Source organism: Mesoplodon mirus (genome assembly GCF_964341445.2).
Source record: "Mesoplodon mirus genome assembly, chromosome: 9".
In the NCBI taxonomy this organism is placed as follows: Eukaryota; Metazoa; Chordata; class Mammalia; order Artiodactyla; family Ziphiidae; genus Mesoplodon; species Mesoplodon mirus.
Window position 1 is genome coordinate 115,036,151 of NC_138985.1, and position 19,652 is coordinate 115,055,802.

Here is a 19,652-nt window from a genome sequence, read left to right on the forward strand (position 1 = left end):
GGGGCTGGGTAACGATGCTCTTTACATCCCTTCCCAAGGCCAGATGGGGCCTAAGAGAGGTCAAGTCTCTAAAAGCTATTCAACTCTCAGCCACTTCCATTCAAACCCACTGTCCCCACAGGCCTCCTTCCCTACCCACACCCCCATCACCCCGCTGCCAGATGCACTGAAATGTGTGCAAACGCGGTTCCACCCGGACGCCAGGACATCATCTGTCCTGGGTCTCGTCCTGTCTCTCTGACGGGTCCTGCAGCTCATCTCAGCTCAGTTCAGATCAGCCTGCTGGGCGCGTGCCTCACAGCCCTGGAGACTCAGGGAACACGTCCTTCCTAAGAAGTTATCTGGAGGCAGAGACCACGGAAAAGTCAAGGCAAACTCATTTGCTTTATGGAAAACGGGCTCGCCTTCAAAGAAAGTGCCAAGTGGAACCAACAGCTGGAGGGGGACCGCAGAGAGGAACTCCTCCTCCGTGGGATGGGGGACCCCAGAACGCCCGGGCCTTCCTCTCTGTATCCCTGTGAGATGTGACTTAAGTTAACAGAGACCCAGCCCTCGGAGCCTGGGCGCCGACAGCCTCGTTTCACGGGGGGAGCCCGGCTGAGCGGGAGCGTCCTCAGGGCTGTGCCTCACTCCCTCCGCCGGGCACCGCCCTGAGGCCTCGGCGGCTACAGAGTCACCCCCCTCCCGCCGCCCCGCGCCCACATCCGCTCCGCTCCGCTCCGAAGCCTCACCAAGTGCAGTGCACTTGTACTAACGTCCGAGCAAAAGGAAGGGGAGACAGCAGAAGACAGGAGGAAAGGCAGCTGGAAAACCGCGGTGTCCCCTCGCTGTCTACACCGTAGGCTTCCCGCAGGTCTCAGTGCTCGTGCTGCAAACCACTGAGCACATCCCCAGAGTGTGTGGGGTTGCAATACTCCAACCACAGGCTAGCTTGCTACTTCCGCCTAGGAGGGTTGAACACAGCTGCTACACCTCAAAGCTCACATGTAAAACTGCCAATTACAAGCCAGAACAAACCCTTCTTATCCGAAGGCCCTAACCCATGGTTGCTCTTCCTTTAAGGACACAGGGACACCCAGGCTTCAACGTCTGCTTATGCAAAGCTTTCTGGGCAGGGGTGCTGCCCCGGCAGAGCCTCGGATTTCGGGAGAAGCGCCCTCTCCTGGCCAGTCCTTACCACTCCTGAAATCCAGGTCCTGCTCCAGTCTCTCAGCCAAAGCCCCTCCTCCGGGACTCTGCCTGTTGGGCCCCATCAGGAGGTGGCCCAGCTCTGGGAAGGACCTCCACCCACAGCAGGGTGCCCCCTGCTCTTCCTGGAGCAAAAATCACCAGATTAGGGGATAAGATGGCTCATTGTATGATGAGAAACATCTAACCACCCCACAGGAAAAGGGACCTTCTGATACACACGGTTGGTGCTGATGCCCCGAGACCTCCCATGAGGGGCGAGAGTCCCGGGGGTGCAATGAGCGGAGGCCAGGTGGGTGCGGGTGGAAAGGAGGGCTCTCCGTGAGGGTGGGCTTTCCAGCGCTGGACCGGGAGCCCCAGTGGTCAGTAAGGGGCAAGGAGCCGCACCCCAGGCAAAGCCAGCCCCATAAACCAGGGACGGCTTCACACAACACCATCCTGCCAGGGTGGGTTCCCAGGCCTTAGCTCCCGGGGCTGACAAGAGCCCTGCTGGTGAGCTAAGACCCGCCCTGGACGGGCTCCGGACAGACAGATGGCAAACCCCACCTGGGCAGCTACGGGAATTTTAGTGGGGGGCCATTCCGAGAGCCGGGTTGGGGGCGGGAAGGCATCTCGGGGCCAGTGTAGCACCGGGGTTGGTGGGTTTTAAGGGCCGGTGAGGGGCCACACCCCAGGGACAGGGGGGTTGGTGTGGACAGGGCTGGCCTTCGACCAAGGGCAACAGCCTGGCTGGGGCGCCCACGGCGAGAGACCTGGGGGACAGACACTGGGGGCCACGCAGGGGGCACTCTGGTGGGACCACCAAGGGATGTGAACCTGGGAAGCTAAGGCAGAAAGGAGTCAAGGCTCACCTTGGAAAGAGTGGCTGAAAAAATGGGCAAAAAGAACTAATCTGTCAGCCCGTCACCTCAGCTGGCAGGAGAAGGGTGGAAAGCGGGGTGGTTCACGTGTTCAGCCCTGTCCCGGTGGTAAGAGCTCCAGTGGACGCTGCTCCCGATGTGAGGAGGGCCAGCTCAGGGCTGTCGGGTGAGGGACAGACACCCCCGGCTGATCAGGGACCCAGGGCACAGCCTGCGTGGGGAGGGACTGCCTCAGCGCCCACCCATCAGCCCAGGTGCACCCATGCTGTGGTCAAGCTGACTCAGGCGCCGGGACCCCATCACGTCGCAATGACGCCGAAACGTGAGCTGCCAGGGCATGAAGCCGAGCCGGAGACCCTGCCGCCCGCTCCTCACTGACCCCCCGCCCCTCCTGCCTCGAGACTCCCCTCCAGCTGGACCCGCAAACTGGGCCTCCGCCCTGGCTTTGCATCACGTTCCCAGGTCTCCCCTCGCTCCTGGGGGTGTCGCCCCGTGCAGCCCCTTGGGTGGAATTTGGGACGTAAGTCTTCCATTAGGGAAAAGGGTGATAAGGACACGGAGGGCAACCTGTCAACCTTCCTGCCCTTCCTGCCCCCCCTGAAGCGGTGCAGAGGTCCCTGCCCGCCAGGAGGGAAAGGGTCACTGGGCAGTCCCCACAATGCTGCCTCCCTCTCCCCAGCCCCAGGGTCCCTGGAAAAGCGGCGGGGACCAGTCCTCACAGGGCCCCTGCGCTCGACAGGGGACCGTGGTCCTACTGTGACCTGGGCCAGGAAGCAGCCAGGGGCAGGAGGGGCACGGGGAGCTGGCGGATGCCCCTCACGAGAGCTCGACTGCAGCTACGGCCCCTCCCCCACCCCGTGGCTTCTTTTAGCCTGAACACCTGCCTTTGAAAACCCTGCAAACACCTAAGACACCTAGTGTGGTTCTAAATTCAGAAGGTCGTGTGGACTCAGCACACGCCCCAGCTCCCACCTGGGAAACCACGGGGCAGCCTGGCTTCTCAGACACACCCACCGGGGGCACCTGGGGGAACCCATGCCATGAGCAACGCCGGCAGATTTGCCCTCAGCAGATGCCCATCACGGGCCCACCCAGACCACCCAGTCCCCGCGCCTCGCGGGGACAATGCGACGGAGAGACGATGGTTAGGGCACCGTTTGGGGGCTGAAGCATTTCTGTGAGACAACGTGCGGGCCTCCTGCCTGGGTGCCTGCTCGGGATTTGACACTGCTGTGGCCTTCTTACTTTGGCGAATTTGCACCTTGGAATTGAAATTTTTCAAATGTAATTTTCATCAGGTAAAGCCTCTTGTTTTTCAAAGCAACTTCTCATGGCTTCTGGGCGAGCCTTCCAAATGCTGTACCTGCTCTAACAGTGTTCAGTCTAACTTAATTACCTAACACTCGTGAAGATGGAGCTGTGACGTGTAGCTGCAACGCGCAGCAGCGAAGCGCCTCACGACGGCACATCACGTGCTGGCTTCTTGGGAAAGGTACGAGGCGCCTCCCACGGCCTCCCTTCTCCCCCTCTCCCCACACACCCCCAACCGTCAAACGCCACCAGCGTTCTCCCCCCAGGACGCGGGGAGTGACGGCCAGCGGGGTTAGGGTCAGGCCTAGAGGCAAGGAGGAATCTTCCAGGTGAAAGCCCGGCCCAGTTCAGAGCGGCAGGGGGGCCCTGCAAGCAAAGGCCCTGGGGGGCGAGGTCGTCTAGGTCGCTGCCTCCAGGACCAGGCTGAGCTGGGAGCGGGGCTGCTCAGGACCTGCGCCCCTGCCCCAGAGGTACCGCCCACCACCTGCTGCAAGTCCCCAAAGCAGAGGGAGAGAGTGAGACAGAGGTGAGCTGAGCGAACAGAGAAACTTTCCTACTGGAGGAGAAAAATAAGAGTTAAACCTTCCAGTCCTCGAGGAAGAGCAACGAAGGCTGTAGAGGACAGACACGGTGGACGGGGGCTGGGGGGCTGCTCCTCCCCCAGCTCTCTAAGACCTGAAGCCTCGGCATCAAGCACAGCCCTCGGGCAGGCTGCACGGGCTCGGGGACGCGGCTGGAGCAGCCAGGACTGGGTCCCACGCGGTCAGGACCCCGGAGGAAGCCCTGGTTCCCCTAACGTCACGTGGGACGCGGCTCCCTGTTTGCCTCCCTGCAGCCCCCAGACCTGCCACCTCCCCTTTGCCCCCCAGGAAGCACCCCCGCCCCGGCCTGCTGCAGCCGGCTCCAGGTAGGCAGCCTCTGTTTTCATCTGGGTGGTCGTCCTTGATTTCCACTCCCCCTTCCAGGTGCTAGGGTGGAATTAATTCTACCCATTTTTGTGGGATCCTGGCTCCAGTGGGAGGGTTGCAATACCACAAAGCGGTCACAAGATGGCACCCAAGAGAGGCCTTACCCCAAACCCTGGGCACAGCCTCGCACCTGCTACGGGAGGTGTGGGGAGCCGCCCCCCAGGTCCAGGTGAACCTGCCCCTCAGTGCCCTCCCTCCAGAGCGGGGAGAGCAGGTGAGGGAGGCGAGGGCTGGTTCCCCAGGGCTGCAGGGAGCAGGGAATTCAGCTCCTTCCTCCGGGCTTTCGCAGGGGTGAAGGCAGGTCCCCGTCACGGGCCCACCCAGACCCTCTGGCGAAGAGCCCAGCAGGGGACCGTTTCAAGCTACCCAGGTGGGTCCAGTGAGTCCAAGATGAGCAGGTGGGGGGGCCATTCCCTCCCACGTGCTCTTCACACTCAGGCTGGCCCCAGCCTCCCCGCATTGTGACCTGGCTACCCGAGTTCTCAGGCTGAAGAGGAGGTCAAATGCTGCCCCTAGATTGCTCTGGGGACAGCCATGGGGACATTGCTCTGGGGACAGCCTGAGGACACTGCTCAGGGCCATGGGGCAGGTTACCAGGCCCACAGGGCGGAGGGCCCCTCTTCCAGGGGAGATGCTGTACCCCACTGGGGCTGCTTCTCTTACTGTCAGTGTCAAAGGCCTTTTGAGCATTTTCACCAAAAAAGAAACTATTTGAAACACAGAATGAAAGTACTGTGTGGGGTAATGGCTACTATGTATATTTTTACTTTCAAACGGGCAGAATGGCCTGAAACCACAAGTCCTTCAGAAATGGGCACCGAAAGGGTGAGACCTGCACGCGGGTCATCCCCTGTCCTCGCCCTCCAGCCGCAGACGTCGGGAAAGAACACCCAGCCTCCAAAGCCAGCCAGCAGCGCCCAAAACAACAAGGCGGGAGCCCAGAAACAGCCCCCAAAGAGCTGAAACTCCACGAAAAGGGTGCTGTACAGGCAGCTGAGACAGCTTCGGGAAGAATTCCACCACGCCTCCCCTGGACACACCCCCTTCCGCCTCCTGCTGTGGGCTCCCCTCCCTGGCCCCCACTCTGCCTTCACTCCGAAACTCAGACTTCTGCTTTCTCCCTTCCCTGCATAATTCCCAAGCCCAGCAAGGTTTAGAGAGACTCGCTGCCTGAGTCCTGGGCCAGAGACGTGGGCTCCACTTCTAGAGGTGGGGTCAGGACTGGACCTGGGCCCTGCAGAAAACCCCGCTCTGAGCTGATCCTACTAACAGAGGCTGCCAGGATCCTCCCTCCAGACCTCCTGGAACCATACAGGCGCCCACCAGTGCCCCCATGACGTAAGGGTGGTCAGCAGCAGGACCCCTCCTTGGACCTGCCCTCGGAGCGCTCACTGCGGCAGTGAGGTCGGATGCTGAGGGCTGGCACCCAGGTCTAGGCTGGTCCTGCAGCCCCGGCGTCTCTTATGTCCCAGCACCCTTGCCCTCCTTCCCAGAGAAACAGCTCGTCGTGTCCCTGCTTCAAAGGAGGGATGGAACAGGACTCTGCCCCAGAGAGCTGGGGGTCCACGGGCCACACCATCGGAGCCCCTCACATCCTTCCAGTGATGCGCACCCGGGCCTCCCAGAAGTAGACTTCAGGGGAAGAGACGGAATGAAATCACGACGCTGGTCTCAGAATCCCAGAGCTCGGGGTAGGGCCTCGGTCCTGCCACCAGTGAACCAACTGCTACACCTCGGAGCCTCTATCTGGGTTGCGTTCCTCCACCCTCAAGAGAAGAGAGGCCTCTTGAGGTATTTCAACCAAAAAGGAACAAGAAACACGTATAGAATAAAAGTATAACCACAGAATAAGAGCAACTACTTGAATATATAGACAAACGTGCAAAGCAGACCAAACGAAGCGCCCTTGGAAATGCACCAACAGGATGGTGCCGTCTGGAGGGCAGGATGGCGCAAAGGGCCTGCAAACGTGAAGCGGCCAGTGCATGTGGTGCTGACGGGGGTGGGGGGAGAGGACGGCCACTCACTGAAGCCTAGGCTGAGGACAGCAAAGGGAAATGAGGCCTCACTTTCAGGTCAGGGGGCTCAGACGCTTCAGAGATTCTTCAGTGGGGACACTTTTATATATTCCTGTGGTCCTGAGGGAAGCAGTCAAACTCATAAACCTGTCTGGAAATGTCCGACCACAGTACAAAATGTCATTCATCGTCCATAAACCAGCGCATTCTGCTCAAAGTGTCCCCCGCGTACTGACTGCATGTTTCCAGAACTAGTGTGACAGAAAAACTGACAGTGCCCAATAAATGCTAGATATTATTCTCCCATCTGGAGCAGGAAATGTCCCGTCCCTAGGCTGTCCTTCCCCAAACAGCCTTTCCAAGGCTGGGCGCCAAGGACTGGCTGCCCATCTCCTAAGGGGCCAGCTGGCTCTGTGGCCCACACTGCTCGGCCCCGGGTGGAAGGTCGGGTCCATGACGTCCACCCATCTATCCCTAGTGATGGCAGAGGTTGATCAACGCATTTGCTGGAACAAAGAGAAGAAATACATAAATTGTATTTGGGTTTTTGTTGCTGCGGTTGTAAAGGCTAACTCTCTCCTCTTATCTTAGGGTTTATTTTTTAACACCATACACAGTGTAGTTTGAAAAGTCTAAGTCTTGTTAGGAAACCCAGCAAATCTCTAACCCTCTTACCCTCACCTTCTTCCTACCCCTCAGAGTCAAGCACTTTCAACAATTAATTGGCTCTTTTGGTTTTCATCTCCATATCTCTCAATGTCACATTCACGTTGCTCTTTCTCATTTTTTCAGATTTAGGGTTACCTGTTGACTTCCTATTACGGGAGATGGGGCCTGCCTTCTCCATCACACAGCACTGCTTCCAACATTCTCTCTCTTTCTCTCTCTTTCTCTCTCTCTCTCTCTCTCTCTCTCTCTCTCTCTCTCACACACACACACACACACACACACACACACACACACACCTACCGTCCCACTTCAGTTACATGTAATTTTCATTAAGTCAATATTGGATTATAATTGCGATAGTATCACTTTGTCAGTGCTATTCCCAGCTAGGCCGCGTAATGTACCGTGATCCGTATCCCTTTCTCATACTTCATGTTTCCTGGAGTTGTGACAGTCCCACGTGTTTGCTTCATTTTCAGCCTCTGTTTATTTTTGTCCTCCTCCATGTGTTTGTTTGGGCTCCTGTCCTTTCCTGCAGGTTTTCTGTAAGTGTCCGGGGGCCCTGGACGGCCTGCGCCCATCTAATAATCAGGCAACAAGCAGCCGCCTCGGAGCTGTGTGCAGCTGGAGCTGCTTACGGTGGTGTCAGTACAAGCAAAATCCCACTGAGCTGTTCCACTGGGCAAATTTCGTCCTTGTTTCTGCTCCCCCAGAAGCAGACTCTCAAATAAGAAATACTGGTACTGGAACAGCGAGACAAGGAAAGGCAGGCTTCCAACAACAGAGGCACAGTCAAGCCAGTTATCACTGTGGGCGCCTGGAGCTTAACCCCACGGGGAAACCCTGGGCACTAAAGTGACCACACGCCTCAGAATCACCCCACCCAAGGAGCGGGTAGCTGGGGTACCCCCTCCGTTGGCCATTGGCTGGGGCTCCTACAGCAAGAGGGGCGGGGAGCAGGGCTTATTAGTCCCCTGCATGTTCAGTCCCAAAGGATCGCAGATGGGGTCACGCCCTTGAAGGGGCTGGGGCCGGAGCATGAGCTCTGCGACAGGCAAGTGTCTCTAGGTGGCTTTTGTCAAACTACCCGGATATAAAAAATCTGCTTTGATTGTAACACTTTCACTGTATCTACATGGCTCCTGTACTCCCTTTCGTATTGGGGGTTAACTAGAGTAGATAAATACCTTTTATGTATGATAGATGCTTTTATGTAAATAATCCAAGAAATAAAGTCCAAACAGGAAAGAAATTCTAAAAATGTATCCACTGCCCTTTCTGATAGCCTGAAACTTAATCTTAGACATTCTACTTAACACAACCAAGCTTACTGTTGACCCCATAAATTTCATGAATTTTGCCCAAAGGAAAAGCTTAACTGATAAATGTTTCTGTTGAAAGCAATGTCTTGATTACGTCTGGATCCCCCCAATCAGTTTTAGTAGGAGCATGAATCCAGGCACTGGCTGCATGGACGGAGCAGCGTCTGGAACCAAAAGCCAGGCTTTCCTATTACCTCCACACCTGGGGTTTGTGCAGACTTTTGTTGTTGTATTGCTGTATGCTTTATCAGACATAGAGCTCCTCAAACACCGGACAGAAAAGTCTTTTATCACCACAACAAAATAAGACCCATAAAAATCAATGGGATCACTTTATAATCACTCAAGTCAATTTCTCTGGTATTCAAAGCCATCTTGACATCATAATGTTGCATGGGTCAGGTCAATGCAAATCCGATAAAAACAAAGGAACTGCATTAACCTCTGGTCTCTGGTTTCAGTTAAGACCAAAGTAAAAAATGGTCGGAAGTCACCGTCCCCGTGAGCTCCCCGTCTGCACCGTGGGCTGCATCTCTCCAGCAGCTGAGACCCACCTCAGCAGCCAGAAGACTTGGTGGCCACCCCTCCAGCCACAAATGCAGATGGGATGCGTTTGTTCATAACCCCTGAAGCACCTGACCAGGGTCGGGCTCTAAGTCCCATGGAGCTTCACAAAGTGTCCTGGACACACACGGAGGCACTGCCTCTGCCGTGCCGGCCATACCAGCCACACTGGCCACGCCAGCCGGGACAGGTCTCCGGGGGCAGTCTGGCTCTGGGTGAGCTCCTCAAACACCACCCAATAACCTCCATCCCTCTCCTTCCCTCCCTAGATGCTGTGAAAAATACCCTTGATCTGGGATCTTCTCCCTTTGTGAGTGAAAGCCGAGCAAGGAGTCAAACTGGGTTTCCTCCAAACTGCCCTTGTGTCCTGCTGCAGCCTCTGCTGACCCAAAGGTGCATCATCATGAGGGGTGCTCTCTGCATCCACTGAGAGACAGGGGACAACAAGGGAAAAAGCAGGAAGCCGTCCACGGGGATGGGTGTGCAGCTGGCAGCAGTGATCCTAAGTGGCCTAAGGGTTCCTGGCACTCGTGAGGGTCTGACGGTTGTTCAGAAACAAGGACCAAAGAGGCAGAGCCAGACTCCTTCCCGGCGCGGCTCCTTCCCAGCGCGGCAGAGAAGGCGTGAGACCTGACACTTATTCCTCCTTTGCTGTTTCCACTCTGTTGCTTCCCATTCTTCTACAATGGCAAGTCTTTAAACCCTCCACAGAGGAGAAAATAAGCCGGGAGCTCATTTCCCGTTCTGCTACCACAACGGAAGCAGCTGGACCCTCACGGCGCCAAGAAGTGAAGGCAGTGACCTGGAGGGGCTCGGCCCTGGGGTGTGTGTGAAGGTGGGGGTCCCTGGTACCCGGGTCACAGCTGTGATTGCATTCTACTAGAAAGTCACAAGTAGGGGGAGAAGTGTTGGCTTAACAGCCAACAGCAAAATCTTGTGGAAAAAGTACAGTCAGTAAAATACCTTGATGTATCTTAGAGGAAGAAAGAATAGCTAAGACATGGCGTGAAAGAGCCGAGAGGCAGACAGTGAGAAAGTCAAGTGGTTGCACCGATGGAGCCCGGGAGACAGCAGACACCCGCCCCGCACAGGGATGGACATGGGAGCCTAAGAACTGGGACGTGTGAGTCATCTCGTGGGATGTCTGCCTTGGATCCCGCCTTCAGTAAAGTCAGCGACACTTGAGAAAGGAGGATCAGGTCGGTGTCCAACAGGGCTTGGGAAAGGCCCAGCGCTGGGGACAGAGAGGAGCTGGGGACGTCAGCAGAGCCGGCACCCACTCCATAACCGGTCAGGAGACCAAGAAGCTCGGGAGAATCCCAGAGACCCAGCACGGAGAGCGGTCACGACTTTACTGACGTCAGGACAGGTGAGCAGCAGGCGCAGGGCCTGGGTACCCAGGGCTGTCTCGGGCTTTCCCTGCTAGGGAGGCTTGGACCTCGGTGCAGCCCACGCACGCACGTTCAGGCGGGAAGGCGCATCCAGCCGGAAGGTCACCTGGACTCTCAGGAGTGGGTGGCCGTGCTGTGGGGTCTGTGCTAATGCACCCACACCCTCCACTCTGGTGAGTCCAAGTCAGTGAGAATCTAAATGTCCTGCAGGAGTCCACGCACCACAGCGCCAGAAACCGATGCTGCGGCATGACTGCATCCCAACATCCTATATGCAGGGGCTCAGCCCACACTTTCCGATAAAAGTAAACCCCTCCCCCAGACGCAGAGGGTTAGGGTCGTGCAACTCGTCCTGAGGCTGACTCGCCTTGGGCAGCCCCTGCTACTCCCTCCCGGGAAAGGGAAGTCTTGGCGGAGGGTCCACTGTCCCTGCAGCCCCACGTCCTACATGACGACTCGGTGCGTGGGCTCAAGGTCTGACGCCGCCAGAGATGGAGGGATGGGTGGGTGTGGCGTCCACAGCAAACGTGTTTGACCAAGAAGCAGCTGGGAAGCGGTTGGCGGCGTGGGCCATGCCAGAGGCAGGCTCTCCGCCTCCTCGACCTAAACAAAGGGTGCGACCCCACGGCTCCCCTTCTGCGTGGATCTCTGCGCCTCAGTTCTTCACACATGCTCAGCCCAGTCAGCAAAGTCCCAGTGAGGTAGACGCGCCATGTCCCTCTCCAAGGAGAGAACCGAGGCCCAGTTTAGCCTGCTCAGCTAGGGTGAGTTCAAGAAAGCCCGGCCCTGCCTTCCAGGGCTGAGTCGCACCCAGAGCAGCTGACCATGTCCACGAGTCTGCGGTGTCGCGTGTGTGATGTCGCCTGTGCTCGGGTACAGCAAGCTCCTGTGTGCAGCCAGCTTGCTCCCTTTCGCCTCTGAGAAGACTGGAATCGGGGCCAGGGCAGCCTCGGGCCGTCACTGAAGGCCCATCTTGTTGCCCCATTTTACAGGCAGGAGGCACGGCAGACTGACACCCCCCGTGTCAGTAAGGCTTTTCACCACCTCTGCCAGAATCCTCAAGGGCCTCCGCACAAGGCTTTCCCCTCTAGGAAAGGAGGACAGCGTGCAAGGCTGGTCACTGATGGCCACGTCCAGGTGGGTCGCTGTGGTCGGCAGGACCAATTAGGCGGCCTCACTCACGCTCTCCCCTCCTCCGTCTGTCCATACATCTTTGCCATGAATGACCAGACACCCGGAACTATTGAGATTTAAGGCCCTGTCGGTCATGATTCTTGGAGCAGACCAAGCAGAATAAGCCCATTCCATCCCTAACGGCTTGTTACCTTCACAATTCATCAAAATCTGCCCTCAAAACCTGACTATCTCAACACCTTACAATGGCATCATTGATTCTGTTGTTGTTTTTCTTTTTTTTACTATGTTAAAATACACGTAACAAAAAATTTACCATCTTAACCACCTTTAAGCACACAGCTCAGTGGCATTAAGTACCTTCACAGTGTTGTGCAGCTATCACCGCATCCACCTCCATAACTTCTTCATCTTCTAAACTGAAACTGTCCCCACTGAACACTCACTCCCCATTCCCCTCCCCAGCCCCCGGCCCCTACCATCTGCTTTCAGTGTCTGTGAATTTGACTCCCCCCGGGGACCTCACAGTATTTGTCCTTTTGTGACTGGCTTATCTCACTGAGCACGATGCCTTCAAGGTTCATCCATGTATCATACTGTAGAACTTCCTTCCTCTTTAAGGTTGAATAATAGGTCACTGTATAGATGGACCACATTTTGTTCATCCATTCATTTATTGATGGACACCGGGGTTGCTTCCACATTTTAGCCATTGTAAGTAATGCTGCAATGAACATGGGAATACAGATATCTTCCTGAATTTGTGTTTTTGTTTTCTTCAAATAAATATGGTAGTTCTGTTTTTAGTTTTTTGAGGAAACTCCACGCTGTTTCCCACAATGGCTGCACCAATTTACATTCCCACCACCAGTGCACGAGGGCTCCAGTGTCCTCACAACCTCAGCGACACCTGTTTCCTTTTTTATAGCAGCCATCAGTCTTTCACCACTTCAGTCTTTCAGCTCTTTGTGTCTCTGGATCTCAAGTGAGTCACCTGTAGACAGCACATAGTGGGATCATGTGCTTTTCATCCATTCTGCCAATCTCTGTCTTTTGATTGGAACATTTAGTCCATTTACATTTAAAGCAAGTACTACAAGGAGGGACTTACTTCTATCATTTTGCTCTTTTTTTTCTTTATGCCCCAAAGCTTTTTGTTCCTCATTTCCTGCATTTCTGTCTTCTTTTATGCTTGGCTGATTTTTTGAGTGAAATATTTAAATGCCTTCTTAATTTCCTTTTGTGTATGTTCTATAGCAATTCTTTTGTGTTTACTATGTGGATTACATTTAACATCCTACAGTTATTAACACTCTAATTTGAACTCATAGCACCTAACTTCAATAAACATACAAAAATTCTGCTCCTTTACAGCTCCATCTCCCTTTCAGTTGTTGATGTCACAAAATTACATCCTTATACACTGTGTGCCCCAAAACACAAATAATAATTATTTTAAATGCATCAGTCCACTAAATTATGTAGAAAATGGGATTTGGAGTTACAAACCAAAGGTACAGTAAGGCTGGCTTTTGCACTAATTTTTTTTCCCTGTAAATGTACTAGTCTCTTAAATCATGGAGAAAACAGAGTGCAGCCACAACCCATTGTCACAATAATACTTGCTTTTATAACAGCTCATGTATTTACCTTGAGTGAGATTTCCTCGTATGGCTTGGGGGCACCGTTGGTGCCCTTTCATCTCACCTGCAGGGCTCCCTTGAGCATTTCTTGAAGGGCAAGTCTAGTGGTCACGAGCTCCCTCAGCTTTTGTTTATCTGGGAATGTCCTGGTTTATCCCTCACTTTTTAAGGACATTTTTGCTGGATATAGGATTCTTGGTTAATTTATTGTCTTTTAGCGCTTAGTATCTCAGCCCACTGCTTTCAGACCTCCAAAATTTCTGATGAGAGATCTGCTGGTAATCTTATTCAGGTCATTGTATGTGATGATTCACTTCTCTCTTGCTGCTTTCAAGATTTACTCCTTGTCTTTGGCTTTTGAAAGTCTGATTATAATGTGTCCTGGTGTGGGTCTCTTTGAGTTCATCTCATTGGAGTCCACTGAACTTCTTGGATATTTATATTCATGCCTTTCAACAAATTTGGGAAGTTTTCAGCCAGCATTTCTTCAAATATTCTCTCTGCCCCTTTCTCTCTCTCTTCTCCTTCTGGGAATCCTACAGGGCATAACTGATCCACTTAGTCTCTGTTCACTTTTCTTCAATCTTTTTTCTTTTTGTTCCTCAGACTGGATTTCCGTTGTCCTACCTTCAAGTTCACTGACTTTTCTTCTGCTCACTCAAATCTGCATTTGGATCCTTCTACTTAATTTTTCATTTCAGTTACTGTACTTTTCAGCTCCAGAATTTCTTTTTTAATTGAGGTAACAGTGGTTTGTAACATTATGTAGGTTTCACGTGTACCACATTCTGTTTCTATTTCGGTTTACCCTACAACATGCTCACCACCACACAACCAGCCCCACACAGTTGATCCCCTTCCCCCATTTTGCCCTCCTAACCCCTGTCCCTTCCCTTCTGGTAACCACTACTCTGTTCTCTGTATCTACATGTTCATTCTTGTTTGATTTGTTCATTTATTTGTTTGTTTTTAGATTCCACATATTACTGAGATCATAGAGCATTAGTCTTTCTCCTTCTGACTTACTTCACTTAGCATAACACCGTTAAGGTCCATCCATGTTGTTGCAAATAGCAATAGACCGTATTTTTTCTAGAATTTCTTTTTGATTTCTTCTTAGGTTTTTTATCAGTATTTCCATTTTGCTCACATATTGTTTTCTTGACTTTCCCCACATCTTTCTTTAGTTCTGTAAGTAACTTTAAGACAGTTGTTTTAAAGACCTTTGCCATTAGGCTTTTTTTCAGGACAGATTCTGTTGGGTTTTTTCCCTTTGCACAGGCCATACTTTCCCACCTCTTTGTATGCCTTGTGATTTGTTGTTGTTGAACACTGGACATTTGAATCTAATAATGTGGTGAGTCTGGAAATCAAATTCTCCCTCCTTCCCAGGGTTTGATGGGTTTTGTTACTGTTATTTTGATTGTTGGGCTGGCTCTATGCTGAGGATCAGCCTGAGGTCTAAACTTAGTGTCTTCTTACTTCTTTTTTGGGCCTTTCCTTGGGCATACCTAGTCACTTTCTAATTTTCCCCATACATGCAGTTGTTTTTAATATCCTAGTTTTTAACATCTGGCTCCCAAAAGGGGGAAAGTGAAAAATGAAGGGGTGAATAGAAGGATGCTGACGTTTTAAATCCCCTGGAAGTGACTTCAGCCGGAGGGGGAGGGTAATGTGACAACGGGGGAGGTGCAGCAGCAAATGCCACCATGGGCTTAGTACTCACCTCTGTGATCGGAAGCAGCAGGCGTGAGCAGAGCACAGATGCCCACACTTGGAGGACAAGGTCTTGCTTCCCTCCCACAGTCAGCGTGCAGGCTGCTCCGGGAACACACCTGCTGTTTGGCTGGGGCGGGGGGCGGGCAGCTGCTACTGCACTAAGAGCTGGAAATGACCAAAGTTAACCGCAATGACCGCCCAAGGCTTCTCCTGGAAGGTGCAAGCCTTCAAGAGACTCCAGAGCTCCAAAACAGTTACATCCGAGAGATTCTGCCAGCACAGCTGCTGTCCAGGTGGAAGACAGACTGGGGTGCTTCCTGCTTCACCATCCCCGACCCCCTTGTTTGTTTTTATAAAACTTACCCCTCAATTGAACTTGCAATCCTCCCAGAGTCCTCAGACTTGAGTCACTACTGAACAGCCCTGGACAATTTTTGCATGTGATTAAATAGAATCTAGTTGAGTCCATTGTGGATAGACATCCCATTAGTAATTTCCAATCAGTCCTGTCATGACTCTAATCTCTCTTTTCTGGGACTGAACTACCACTCCCTCTGCACAACTGAGGGGCTGGTGGGGAATAACAATGTGCCTGAGCTTCCCTGGTACTTGTGTCTTCGCACCAACATTCGGCAAGCAGGTCCATGAACATCAGTCAGAATTTTCACATCTCCTAACTGCAGATGTAATTAAGGCACCGGGTCCGTCCTGAGATGACAAGTAATTGTGCTTCACAGAAGCCTGCCTACCATTAGTGCCCTGCCCTGCAACACACCTCACTCCCTCGTGGCCAGATCCAGGTCAGCAGATAAACTGTGCCAAACAAACGATCAAGTTCCTTCCTAAAGGCTTCCCTGCGGCACAGCGGGCTGGTGGCCTGGCCCTCCAGCGTGGCAGCCCAGCCAGCGTGGCGGTTGCTGGGGCTGCGTGGTACAGCGGGCCGAGTCCCCATCCTCCCTCCTGCAACTTCCAGGTCACGTGAGCAGGTCTTCCATTAGGAGCGCCGATGGGTAACCCGCCTCCGAATTCCTTTCCCCTCGGCCCACGTTCACAGTCACTGCAGACAAGCAGGAACAGGATGCTCCTCTGCCACCCGATGACCTAGTCGTGGCCTCCGTCCCACTGGCCATCCGGCAGGTTATCGTTACGGCGTCTACTCACGTCAGTCCACCTCAACCCCCTGAATGCATCGGCACGCACAGCGCTGGCACAAGGCGCCATCTGAAGCAGAAAAACAACTCCAGGTGGAAAGAGGGGATTTACGCCTTCCACCCCACGTCTCTGTCCACCAAGCAGACACGGCACTCTGTTCCGAGCACTACGTGCATCCCAGGCCACTGGACACATGCAAGGGGAAATGCTCCTTTCCATGGAGTTATGGTAGGCCACGGGCGTTTCCTCTTGATGGCTGCACATTCTGGGTTCATTTCAGGGTTTGCAGCAACTGAGCAGAAAAGAGAATTGGGAGCCTGCACCAAACAGGAAACAGGTGCAGCCGAGCTAGGGCTTCTCAAGGCCCAGCCTTGCAGGGATTATCCTTGGTCCTCCGCTCGGGCTCCTATGATGGGGGCTCGGTCCTTCACCAGACAGACCTGAGGGATGTGTGAGGACACAGGTGGCTGCTGCCTCTTCCTGGTGTCTCGGCACAGCTCGTGTCTTGAGATGCAAGCCAGACTTCCCCACTCCTGTCTTCTCAAGGCAGGCACAGCCTCGTGCCGCGGAAGACCCCAGGGCCGGCCCAGCTGCCGCATCTGCTACTTGTCCTTCCGCCCAACATACTCGACTCTGTACGCATATGTTTAAAAAGACTCTGAGATTAGACTCTGAAAACTAGCTCCCATCAAACCAGCATGGACGTGGCAACCCTGTCAAGACATTATTTTTACTCCCAAGAAAAGTTCACAGGCTCTCCCTGTTCTTGTCACTCAAGACAGACTGGACTGACTTTCAGGAGAAAAAAAAGAGGCTACTTTTGGGCAAAGACCAAATGAGCATTTTTCTCCATCTGGCGCTCGAATGGAAAGATGAGTTTTTTAGTTTCGGGGGCAGGGAAGCTGAGAGCTAGTGGGTGAGAAAAGGTGCAAGTCTGGAGTCAGAGATGCAAAGGCAGCTGCGGCAGCTTCTGAGCCCTGGAGAAGCCAGACGACAGCCCCAGAGAGGGCAGCAGCTGAGTCACAGCTAAGGAGATAGGACCTGTATCAGTTTCCATAGCCAAGTGCCTCAGACCGGACGGCTTAGAAGAGTGGAAGCGCACTTCCTCACTCCTGGAGGCTGGTCTCTCCTGGGGCCTCTCTCCTTGGCGTGTAGATTGCTATCTCCTCCCTGTGTCCTCACATGGCCACCCCTCCTCTTACAAGGACACCCGTCATATGGGAGCAGGGCCCACCCTAATGACTCATCTCAATGCATTACATTTTCAACAACCCCGCTGCAAGTAACCATCACGTCTGCAGCGCCCGGGGTTCGGGCTTCAACATGTGGCCTTGGGGCACAGCTCAGCTATAACAGGACGCGCAGGTCAGCTACTTCTTGGTCCGCTTTGTTCTTCAGTGCCTCCTGATCTCGTGCTGCTCTCCAAGCGTGTGGGCCCTGGAGACCTGGCACTCTGTCCCCTGCACACCTCCCACATCCCAGGACGTCCCGAGGCAGCCAGGACGGACTTCCGCCCCTTCCTGGTTAGACGGTTTGGAGGCAGCTCAGGAGTTTTGGTAAAAGCCCCACGAAGGCGCCGTGGTGCCTTTCACGATCTGTGCATGTGAGGCAAAGCACATCCAGCCACATGACAGGGACAGGTCTGCAGCAGCAAAGGGCCGAGCACAGAGCCCGGGCCGGTGGGCCTCTGCTAACAGAGGTCTAAAGAAGCCAACTCTTAAGCCAAAGAAGCCAGTGAGACAAATACGGGAGTTCCTTTCTTGTACGATTTTTAAAAAATCATCCCAGGGTATGAGCTAGAGCAGTCCTTCTCCATCCTGGCTGGACGTGGGAGTCCACTGAGGGCTTTTATGGGGAGGTGCAGGTCGATTAGACCAGGTCCCGGATGATGAGTCAGGCTGCCAGGCAGTTCTCCTGGGCAGCAGGTTGAGAACCAGGGCCCAATAGTAAGTGCACGTGAGGCCCAAACTCCAGACAGAGGATTTGCTTAGCACGGAGAGATTCACTTGAATAGACTAACTGGGGTGAGGGCAACATGGCAGGGTGAGAATCACACTGGCCACCACCCACTTGGAGGAGCCCTACACCCACCAAAGTCCCTTTGAACAAGACCTCATTTGGATTCCCCGGAGTTCTGAAGCTGATGCTAGGATAACACACTTTGGAAAAATCAACAACTGTTGAAAGGGAGGAAATGGATATTTGCTTTACCTCTTAGCTGAACGTAAAAATTCAACTAATCAAGGTAATAAAATTTTAAATAGAGGTTAAAAGTCACAAAGTGCATGATGATTTCACTTTTATGAATACTCATGCACCTACCAAAGCAAAGAAGTACTGACAGGACACACACAAAAACAGTCATAGAATATTGGGGTGACCTAAACCTTCTTCTTACTGATCATTTGTATCCTCTGAACTTTCTAGGTTAAAAGGCATCGCTGTGTCAATAAGAAACATTAATTTTTTAAAAGTCACTTACTCAGAGTGCACTGTCCCCCCAAGAATTTTAAATGTTAAATTTCCTGACTATAAATGTGATGCCTGATGCTATTGTCAAACAACAGAACAATCAAACAACAGACGCTGGAGCGAAGGCTGGACGTGGCCACCCGCAGAGGCCCGGCTGCCAGCCCCCGTCGGGACCCCGCTCGCTGCCTCCACGGCTTCCTGCCTGAGCCTGGACTCCTCTCCCAGCGCCTGTCCTGCCGGGGGCCCTCAGGAGGCCACTTTCTCACCCACTGTGCTGCTGAACAAGCAGCTGGCTATTTCCTCACTCGGTTTCCATGAACACCTTCTGTACTCAACAGATGCTCCTGATGTGGGGGTCTCTTTTAGGTCTGTGTTTCAGCTAGTTTTGTTTCTCTCACCTGACATCAAACAGAGCCTAGACTACAAGGTTCTGAACCGGACAGATCAGTGACTTGAGACAAATTATTTCACTTCCCTCAACTACGAAACGTGGAGAGAAACTTATAAATACGAATTGGACAAAGCATACACAGCACAGGGGTTCACCCACAGTTAATACTCAGCCACAGCCCTGGAAAGAAAAGGAGCCCACGCACCCTCGACAGGCCTGTACACCCTCGGGCTGTAAGCAAGGGCCCTGGAGTGAAAACTGATTCGGGGGAGGGGGTGGGGTTGCACCTCTGAGGAGGTCAAAGTTCAGACAAAGACACCGAGACCCAGACTGAATCACCTTGGCCCTGATCCAGGGGCCGCCTCGTGATCTGGAGCACCATGCTGCTGAGAGCAAAGGAGATGGACTAGAAACTCTGCAGGGGTGACAGCGACACTCCACGACTCAAATCCTTGCAGGGCCGTGTGCACGGTCCCCAAAGTTCCCGAGTTCAGGTCAGCAGAGACCCCCTGACAGAGCAACACGGCCTTGAGATTTCACCCTAAGTTACACTGACATCTGGTGGTCTCTCGCTCTGTGATCTGAACACACATACAATGAAGACACGTCTTCACCTCTTCTTTGGGGTTGAAAGCAAACACCACCAGAGGCAGTAGAAAACGTTAATACAATAATGAAGAAATTATCAGGAGCACATCTTTATGCCTTGTTCATGTTAATAAACCAAAAGAATAAAGCATGATTTTCCTGTTCCTGGGCCACAGCTTCTTAACAGCCAGACTGGAGTAGCTCCGTGCGCAGTGGAACTTGTCAAACAGAATTTAACAGGAAGAGGACGGGGAAGAAGTCA

The 19,652-nt window shown here is 53.3% G+C and overlaps 1 protein-coding gene across 1 annotated transcript in view; it reads right to left on the bottom strand.

The window, feature by feature from the left end:
• Positions 1-19,652, bottom strand: part of PTPRN2 (protein tyrosine phosphatase receptor type N2) — a gene marked incomplete at its 5' end in the record, with an annotated part of 710,841 nt that overhangs the window by 557,545 nt on the left and 133,644 nt on the right. The window lies entirely within an intron of this gene.